This window comes from Onychomys torridus, chromosome 3, assembly GCF_903995425.1.
Source record: "Onychomys torridus chromosome 3, mOncTor1.1, whole genome shotgun sequence".
In the NCBI taxonomy this organism is placed as follows: domain Eukaryota; kingdom Metazoa; phylum Chordata; class Mammalia; order Rodentia; family Cricetidae; genus Onychomys; species Onychomys torridus.
The window spans coordinates 38,138,015-38,146,647 of NC_050445.1; the positions used below are offsets into that span (position 1 = coordinate 38,138,015).

General features: G+C 40.6%; 1 pseudogene; it reads left to right on the forward strand.

Moving 5' to 3' along the window:
* Positions 1-810: 810 nt before the first annotated feature.
* Positions 811-1,379, forward strand: LOC118579174 (annotated as a pseudogene).
* The last annotated feature ends 7,254 nt before the right edge of the window (positions 1,380-8,633 follow it).

An 8,633-nucleotide genomic window follows, 5' to 3' on the forward strand; every position in this document is an offset into this window, starting at 1 on the left:
AAACAAACAACAAACAACAATAACAACAACAAGAACAAAAAAAAGATCTGTTACTTGCCACTCTGGGTAGCACCACATCTTAATTTCCAGGTGTCAGAATGTTTCATTTTTAATATGAATAAGCCTGTGTCTCTTTTTATGGAGGGACTTGGGCTCAAGTCTTAGAAACTTTCTTCCTCATCTTTTTCACAGCATCCAGTGTCTGTTCCTGTCCCTGGCCCTTCAGAACAGCAGACCACAGGTCAGTGTCGTGGAAGTGAAGGTAGGAAGTGGTAACCTTGTCTAAATCCCACTCTACTTTAAACACAAGTTGAGACTTCCCTCCTGGGCCTGAACCTAACACTATTCTCTTCCTTGTCATGTCTTAGAGTCCAGGAATCAAAACTCTAGCTACTGAATGAAGAACAGAGCTGAAGAATCAGGAAATGAACAGCTACCCATGAACAAATATATGGCTATAGTTCCCTTGGTTGAACATACTCCCAAGCTCCCAGCCTACTTAGCTTGTGTCCATCCTGGCCACTACCTCAGAACAAAGATGGTCTCAATAACCAGCTGTCACCCCTAACACATCCTCTTCTAGCATCTACCTCTTCTGGTTGTTTAGTCTTTAAAGTCACTGTTACTGGGTGTTGAAAGACTCTTAAATGAACTACAGGGGAAGAGACAACTTCTTTTCCCTAGGTGAGATATTGGGTGGTCCATATGAGACCACATAGGATGTGGTCTACTGTTGCTGTCTTCACAAAATATCAAAGACTGGGTAGGCTATTAAGAGTAGATATTGACTTTGCCCCATATAATGGGAGAATGAAGACCATTCTCAGCAATCAGACTGTCAACATTCCAGAAAATGTGGACATCACTCTGAAGGAGCGCACAGTCATTGTGAAGGGCCCCAGAGGAACCGTCTAGAGGGACTTCAATTACATCAGTGTATAGCTGAGTGTCCTTGGGAAGAAGAAGAGGCTCCGGGTTGACAAATTATGGGAGTAACAGAAAGGAAGTGGCCACTGTCCAAAACCATCTACAGTCACGTTCAGAACATGATCAAGGGCTTCTGCTACAAGATGAAGTCTGTGTATACTCACTTTCCCAACAATGTCATTACTCAGGAGAATGCGGCTTTGGTTGAACTCCAAAATTTTGGGGGTGAAAATTACATTTGCAGGGTTCGGATGAGGACAGGTGTTGCTTGTTCTGTCTCTCAAGGTCAGAAGGAAAAATTAATCCTTAAAGGAAATGATATTGAATTTGTTTAAAATTCAGTGGCTCTGACTGAGCAAGCCATAACAGCAAGCCGCAACAAAGATATCAGAAAGTTTTTAGATGGCATCTACATGTCTGAAAAGGGAACAGTGCAGCAGGCTGATGAGTAAGATGTGAGTTACCCAGCTTTAGAAACAAGATCCTGAATTTAAGTATGATTTGGGGTGTCTTTGGGGACAATAAAAGACATATTGAAAAAAAAGTAGATATTGATTTCCTCATAGTTCTAGAGTCTAAGAAATCTAAGACAAAGACCCTAGCACCCAAAGAGGATCTTCTTTCCACCTCATTCCATGATAGAAGACAGAAAGGCAAGAGATTAAAAGGGAAACACACTCTTTTATGATGTCAGTGATCTCATCAATGGGAAAAAAGCCCACATGGCTCAATCGCTTCCTTACAGTTCTACCCCTCACCCCATTATAGTGGCACCTAAATTGTAACATGAGTTTTGAAAAGGACAAACATTCACACTATAACAACTATGGAGGAAGGCTGAAGGTATGAGATTGAACTGCAATAAATGGAACTTGCCTGTAGGGAGGGGTTGCCAAGATGTAAGGGACTAGTAATCTGGTGTCTTATTTTTAAAGAGTGATTTTGATACTATTTTTAATAATGAGGGTGTGGCCGTCAATAATCAAGAATGGTATAATAATTCTATCCTAGTTCAAGGTAACAAGGCAGACTGCCACAATCTCATGGGAGGCAACAGAAAACACAAGACTCCTGGATGCTAACACAGGAGTCCTTTGTTCACCATGGTAAGCTGCAGTAACAATGTTGGCATTTACACTTGGTCCCCCAGAGTCTGATTTCCATAGTAAAACATACAGGGGTTTGGATGGTTCCTATACCTCTGAGCAGCAGAAGAAAAATGCTGATATATAGAGAACCTGACTTCTTATAATGGGCTGTTCTAGTCTACTTTAATAGAACCACCACATAGAGTGTTTTATAACTTATAATAATCTATACTTTTAATATTACTTTAAAATACAATACAGCATCCTAACATGTTGATAGTTTTATTGAAGTAAGGCTCTAGATTATCTCCCCAACAAAAAATACTTCAGGATGTGTTATGGGATATTTGATTGCACCATGAAACCCCAAGCCTGTATTAATAAAATCAACCTTGGATCGGGGGCAGAGCCAGCAACTAGTTGACAGAATAGTTGATAGATGCACAGGAAGGAGTAGGGAAGGACTTGGAAATTCATAATCTTTGTTGACTTGGGACAAGTGGAGAGGTGCTCTCTTGCTGGGTCTCTGGCCAAAAAGGAAGCTTTCTCAGCCCTTCTGAGCTAGCAGATTTTCACCCCAACATCTGTCTCCCAAGTCTTTATTGGTCTGTAGAACAATAGAGACTTAGTTAAAAACTACATTGGATGGCAGCAGCAGAGCTGGTGCTGGCAGGCTGGGAAGTTCCACAAGGCCAAGGAGGTGTGCTGACTGCAGGGTTAGGGGGGCACAGATGGTAGTTAAAATACCAGCAGATCAGGGGCAGCCACAAGGCTGGAGATAAAAGAAGAATGTAGATATATCTGTAGTCTTCAGAGTCAGTAGCATCTTCTTCAGGAATTGCACAGGACAGTTCGTTTCACTTGTAGTAAGAAGGGTACATTAATTTATCTTTTCACTTCAATATAATTCATCTTTTAATGTATCTATTACATATATTTTTATTATGTTTTATTACCATGATGCTACAAGTAAATATATATAAAGGATATGTAGATATATTAGAGTGCATGCTCTGTTTTACTTAGTTATTTTTTGCAAATACAAGTATATTTTTTAGTGTTGAATTTACGCTTTAGTAATTATGTGGATATATATATACAAACAATTAATAATAATTATTCACTTAAAGAGAATTACTCAGAAATAGAATTGCTGGATCAAATGGCATCTATTCCTTTTTAAGTTCCTGAGTCATTGTTTTCAATATCACCCAATATTCCTCCAGAAAATCTGCAACAGTCTTCCCCTCAACATAGCAGAATTTGAGTGTACATGCTCATATCCACAGCCTGATAATTCTGCCTATAGTTAAGAGAGGATTTTTGTACCTTTAAAAGTTTTATTGATGAATAACATTATTTTGTTTTAATGAGAATACCTTCCATTATTTAAGGAGCAAAATGTTTTTCATATACATCTGATATTAAATTTCTTCTGAAACTGCCTGTTTATTTTCTTTGCCTTTTCTATTAGAATGATTCATCTTTTATTTAAAAATTAATTTTAAGAGCTCTTTGTATGGTTAGTATATTAATTCTATGGTACAAATATTACAAAAATGCTTTTTAATTCATCCTTTGCCTCTTTATTTGTTGATGATATTTTCATATATACAATACATAAATATCATTGAATTTATCAGACATTTTCTTCATGGTTGCTACTTTCTGAAACATATTAAAAAGTCAACATTTCATTTTCTGAGATCATAAATTCATATCAAATTTTCTTTTAAGACATCTGCTTTACATTGAACTCTGATTCTATCAAATTATGATAAATCATGCAAGATAAACATGTTATCACATATTACAGTCATATGGATGTTTTTTTAATCCACTGGCCTGTTGTAAGCACTGTTAAAACCCCAATCCTCTTTTATGATTTAATAACACGTTTCAGTACAGGACATTAAACATCAAGAACAACATTAACACAGCAATCAAAGTAAAACCAAAAAAATTACTTTCCATAGTAAATATTTTATATTCTAGGAATGTGCAACTTTGAAAAGAAAGGATTCAATTCTAGTCAAAGGCAGGAATCCAAGCAGTAAGCTGGAATACGGAGTTGCTGTCTTCAAGTTCAGGATCTGCTCAGTGGGCTGGAACAGATCTGGGTGGCTCTAGGGAAAAGAGCTAAGGAAAGTGGATGGAAATTACTAGAGGAAATTTTTGACTCATCAAAGAACCTTACCAAAAAGTTGTTCCACAAAAGAATAGTTTGCTTGTGAGGAGAAGGAGGAAGGAGTCTGTCTTAGTTCCTTTTCTCACTGCTGTGACCAGATGCCTGACACTGAGCAATTTAAGAAAGAAAGGGTTTGTTTTGGCTCACAGTTTAAGAAGGCATGGCGGCCATCATGACAGTAAGAGCATGGGCACAGGAATGTGAGGTACCTGGTTTCACTGCACCCACAGTGAGGAAGCAGACACAGGATAGGAAATGGGATCTAGCTTTCAGTCAGACCCAGCGACCCAATTCCTCCAGCAAGGCTACAATTCCTAAGGGTTCCTCAGCAAAACAGAGCTACCAGCGGAGAGCTAAGAGTTTGTATATATGAGCCTATAGGGGCCGTTTCTCATCCAAACCACAATAGAATAGGTTTTTCTTTTTTAAATAACTGGCTTTTCAAGAGTGCAACATAGAAGACTTGCAGAACAATAGAGGGTCGGTGTTATTTGAAGGACATGTGTCTCTAAAATCTTGGCCTTCATCACATTATGGTCTTAAAAATCAATATCATAACTGCATTCACATCCACACACAGTCACGGAAGAATCAGCACTGGGAGATTCCAAAGGCAATTGAGCCGAGACGTTGGTTCCTGGAACTATGGAAGCTGTGGTCCGTTTTCCCTTTATGAGGCAGAGTTAGAGTGAGATGCAAGATACAAAGCCAATGAAAATCGAATAGGTCTCCACTCGGTCTTTGCTTTTGTTTTAACTTTCAAGGATGAATCAAGGTACCCTGGGGCATCCCCAGGTTGCACTTTTGTTGGGTTTCTGCAGATAGGAGCCATAGAGCTGAGGTGTGTTTTGCACCCTACTCCCCTCCACATGGATATGGAGAGAAGAACTTTCTTTAATGCCTCAGTAAAATATTCTGAGATCCCTAGAGTTGTGCTATTCAAATGCAGTGGTTTTATCTATTATTTATCCCCTGGCTTTTGGAGAGGAACCCTTTCTGTCTTGCTAAGAAAAGAGGCATGGCTTTGAAGCAGTCCCCTTCGGGAAGTTTGCTTTTGGAATAAGCAGTCACCGAGAGCAGGGAGCGGAGGTGGTGTCCTCAGGGGCTGGGTTCCCTGATATTTAGTTCACTTGGTGCTACTATAACGGAATACCTGAGATTAGGTAATGTATAAAGAACAAGGATTTGGTTCCTCTATTCTGGGGGCTGGTGAGTCCAAGTCATTTCATTGCATGGGTGTCTGTGTCATCCCATGGTGGAAGGCAGAAGGCACATTCCCACAAACACCCAAAAGAAGTAGGGGGCGGGGGTGGCTAAATTCACCCTTTCCCCAGGAACCCACTTCCATGACAAACAACCAGGTCCTGTGACAATGATGTAGTCCATTCATGTAGTCATAGGCTTCATGAGGTAAACACCTCTTAACGGTCCTGCTTTCAACCTGGGTGTACAACAGATCTAAACAGCAGCAGCTGTGTAAAAGATCATATAACCAAGGACATTAGTTTATCAAGTGTATGGCCACTTGGGCACTCTAGCCTTGGTGCTCTGAAGATTTGCAGTTCTCATTTTGTTAAAAGCTTAGACAGACGATGGCAGCAGCAGAGTCCATCTTAATCATCGTAGACTCTCAGCTTTCTTTTATTATAAGGAAAAATAAATAGTGTGAGACAGAGAATGAACAGTACAAGATGCTACAGGCCTTACAGGCATAAGACTGAGTGGAGAAACAAAAGTGAGACACAGTGGGCTTCTGTGTTCCTTTATATGAAATTTTAAGGAACACTCACTAATTTATGCTTTTTGAAGATAATGTTTCTCTTTGGGGAGGGGTTGGTAGTAACATCCAGAAGGGTCGTCTGGGGCTTCTAGGATGCCGGAAATATTCTGTCTTAAGCTAAGTGCTGGGTTCTCAGAGTGTACTCAGTTTGTGAATTGAGTTATTGCACATTTATGATTTATGCATATATATGTATATACTTAAATCAAAACAGGAGGAAGGTGATGACTTAGCTCCCATGTGTTTATGCCATTTAGTTCTCACACCTATGTGAAGTCAGTAAGTCTTCATTTCTATTCCAGCAGAGGATGTGGAAATCCTGAGAGGTGATATTGGAGGATAGAGTCACATCTTTGCAGCTGATCAAGACTGTGTCTTCCTGATTCTAAGTCAATTTAGCATGAATCTTAACAGATCTTATTAATAAAAACAAACCTGGAGCCAGGTATTGGGGTGAATGGTGGAAGATCAGAGAAGCAGAACAAGCCACAGCTACCTCACCTCTCCAGTTCCTCAGCTGATCCTGTTTCCTCAGACTAGAAGCCTCTGAGTCCTCATCCAGAATGAATCTCAGCTGAACTGTTCATTGCTCAAAAGCCTAAAAGCTTAACCAAGCTCTAGTTCCTGGTTTTCACGCCTTGTATATTTTTCTGCTTTCTGCCATCACTTCCTGTGATTAAAGGTGTGAGTCATCATTCCTGACTGTTTCCAGTGTGGCTTTGAACTCACAGAGATCCAGATGGATCTTTGCCTCTGGAATGCTAGTATTAAAGCTGTGTGCCACCATTTTCTGGCCTCTATATCTAGTAGCTGTTCTGTTCTCTGATCCCAGATAAGCTTATTAGGGTGCACAATATTTTGGGGAACACAATATCACCACAAGCCAAGGCTCAAGTCTTCACTAAATATTTATAATATGCAGAGCAAAATTATGCTTTGACACTTGAAAGGAGACCAATGGTTCTCAATCTGTGAGTCACAACCCTTTGTGGGAGGTGGGTCAAAGAACCCTTTCATAGGGTCGCCTAAGACAATTGAAAAACAGATATTTACATCACAATTCCTAACAGTAGCAAAATCACAGTTAAGAAGTAGCAATGAAATAATTTTATGGTTGGGGGGTCACCACAACATGAGGGACTGTATTAAAAGGTCACAGCATTAGGAAGATTGAGAACCGCTGCTCTAGACCCTTTCCTGGCTAAAGCTTCAACCCATAACTGTGGGGAAATCTCACAAGTCAGGGGACAATCCAGGTGTCAGGGAATCTCTTGGAGCTATCCTGCTGAATGCAAGGATTCCACACATTATTTATCTGTAACCTTGGAGAGAAGGCTTTTCTAATTTGTTCAGGAAAGAGGCAGAGGGTCCTGAGCTTCTCAGTGGCCCCTTCTAGGCTCTGGGCAACACTGGAAATTCTCTCTTTGATCCTCTGTCATTAGCCTACAGGGATTACTTCAGCTAGTGCCATATTCGAGTCAGATTCCTCCCAATGCCTGAGTAGAAGGGAAACTCAACTCACTCGTACCAATGTAGGCCCAAAGTAAGTTAGGCAGAAACATGGGCTTTAGACAAAGCCAAGTTATCTCCTTGCTATAAAACTGAAGAATGAATCTTCTCTTGTTGAGGTTGCTCCTTTATACCAAATACCTTAGGGTGGTCCTTTGACACAGCTACTGCTGCTGGTGTGTTCTGGAAGATGCAGGGGTGAGGGGGCCTTCTTGCTGTGTTCTGGAAGCTTCAAGACCATTTAGGTGCCCAGTGAAGCTGCATCTTCTCATTCTTACAGAGATGCCAGGTCCTTATAGAAGTGCAAGAAAGTCACTGCTTGTATTCCTTGTGGAACTAATTCAGTGACAGAGCACATCCTATGTTTGCTGAGTCCCAGTCATAGTCCCGGGAATACAGGAAAACTGCCCACTGAGGCACTACTAAGGTGGAGCATGTGACTTGTTCTGGTCATAGGGCCACAGATGATACAAGGAGAGCAAGTTACGGGCCAGATCAGAGGGAGGGCTGTAAGTTCTCTGTGCCCTGTTTCTTCCCATCTTCCAAAGCACAGCAAGATGAGAGTGGTCCTCATTCTTAAGTAACCTTGTAGAGGGCAGGACCTTAGAACTGGGCAGCCAACACCAATGGAGAAATTAACCTGTAAGTGTTTAAAAACAGAGATTGCTTCCCACACATCACCACCTACCCCAACGTAATACAAACATCCTTTAGCTCTATTTATAGTCTCTCCTCACTAGGGCCCATCCAAAAATTTAGAAACTAGACCTCCTGAAGGCCTCTTATCCCCCAACTTTTCCCACTTCCCTTTGTAACATGATTCTTTCCCATTATACATATATACATCTGCATATGGTCCCAGGGGAACCATGTCTTATATTCACCTGTTCAAGATGATTTGACATCAAATTTGACATCTAGATGGGAGCTGGTTGATGTGGGTCATAATGGAGGTGGTAGCATGTGTGCATGTGGGATAGTTTGTCTCCTGAGCCCTAAGGCAACGTATTTATTATATTTATTGTAAACTTGACAGGATCCAGTATCACCTAGGAGACAGATGTCTGGGCATGTCTGTGAGCAAGTTTTTAGATTGGTTAACTGAGCAGGTAGTCCTAGACTGAATAAAATGCAAGCCAGT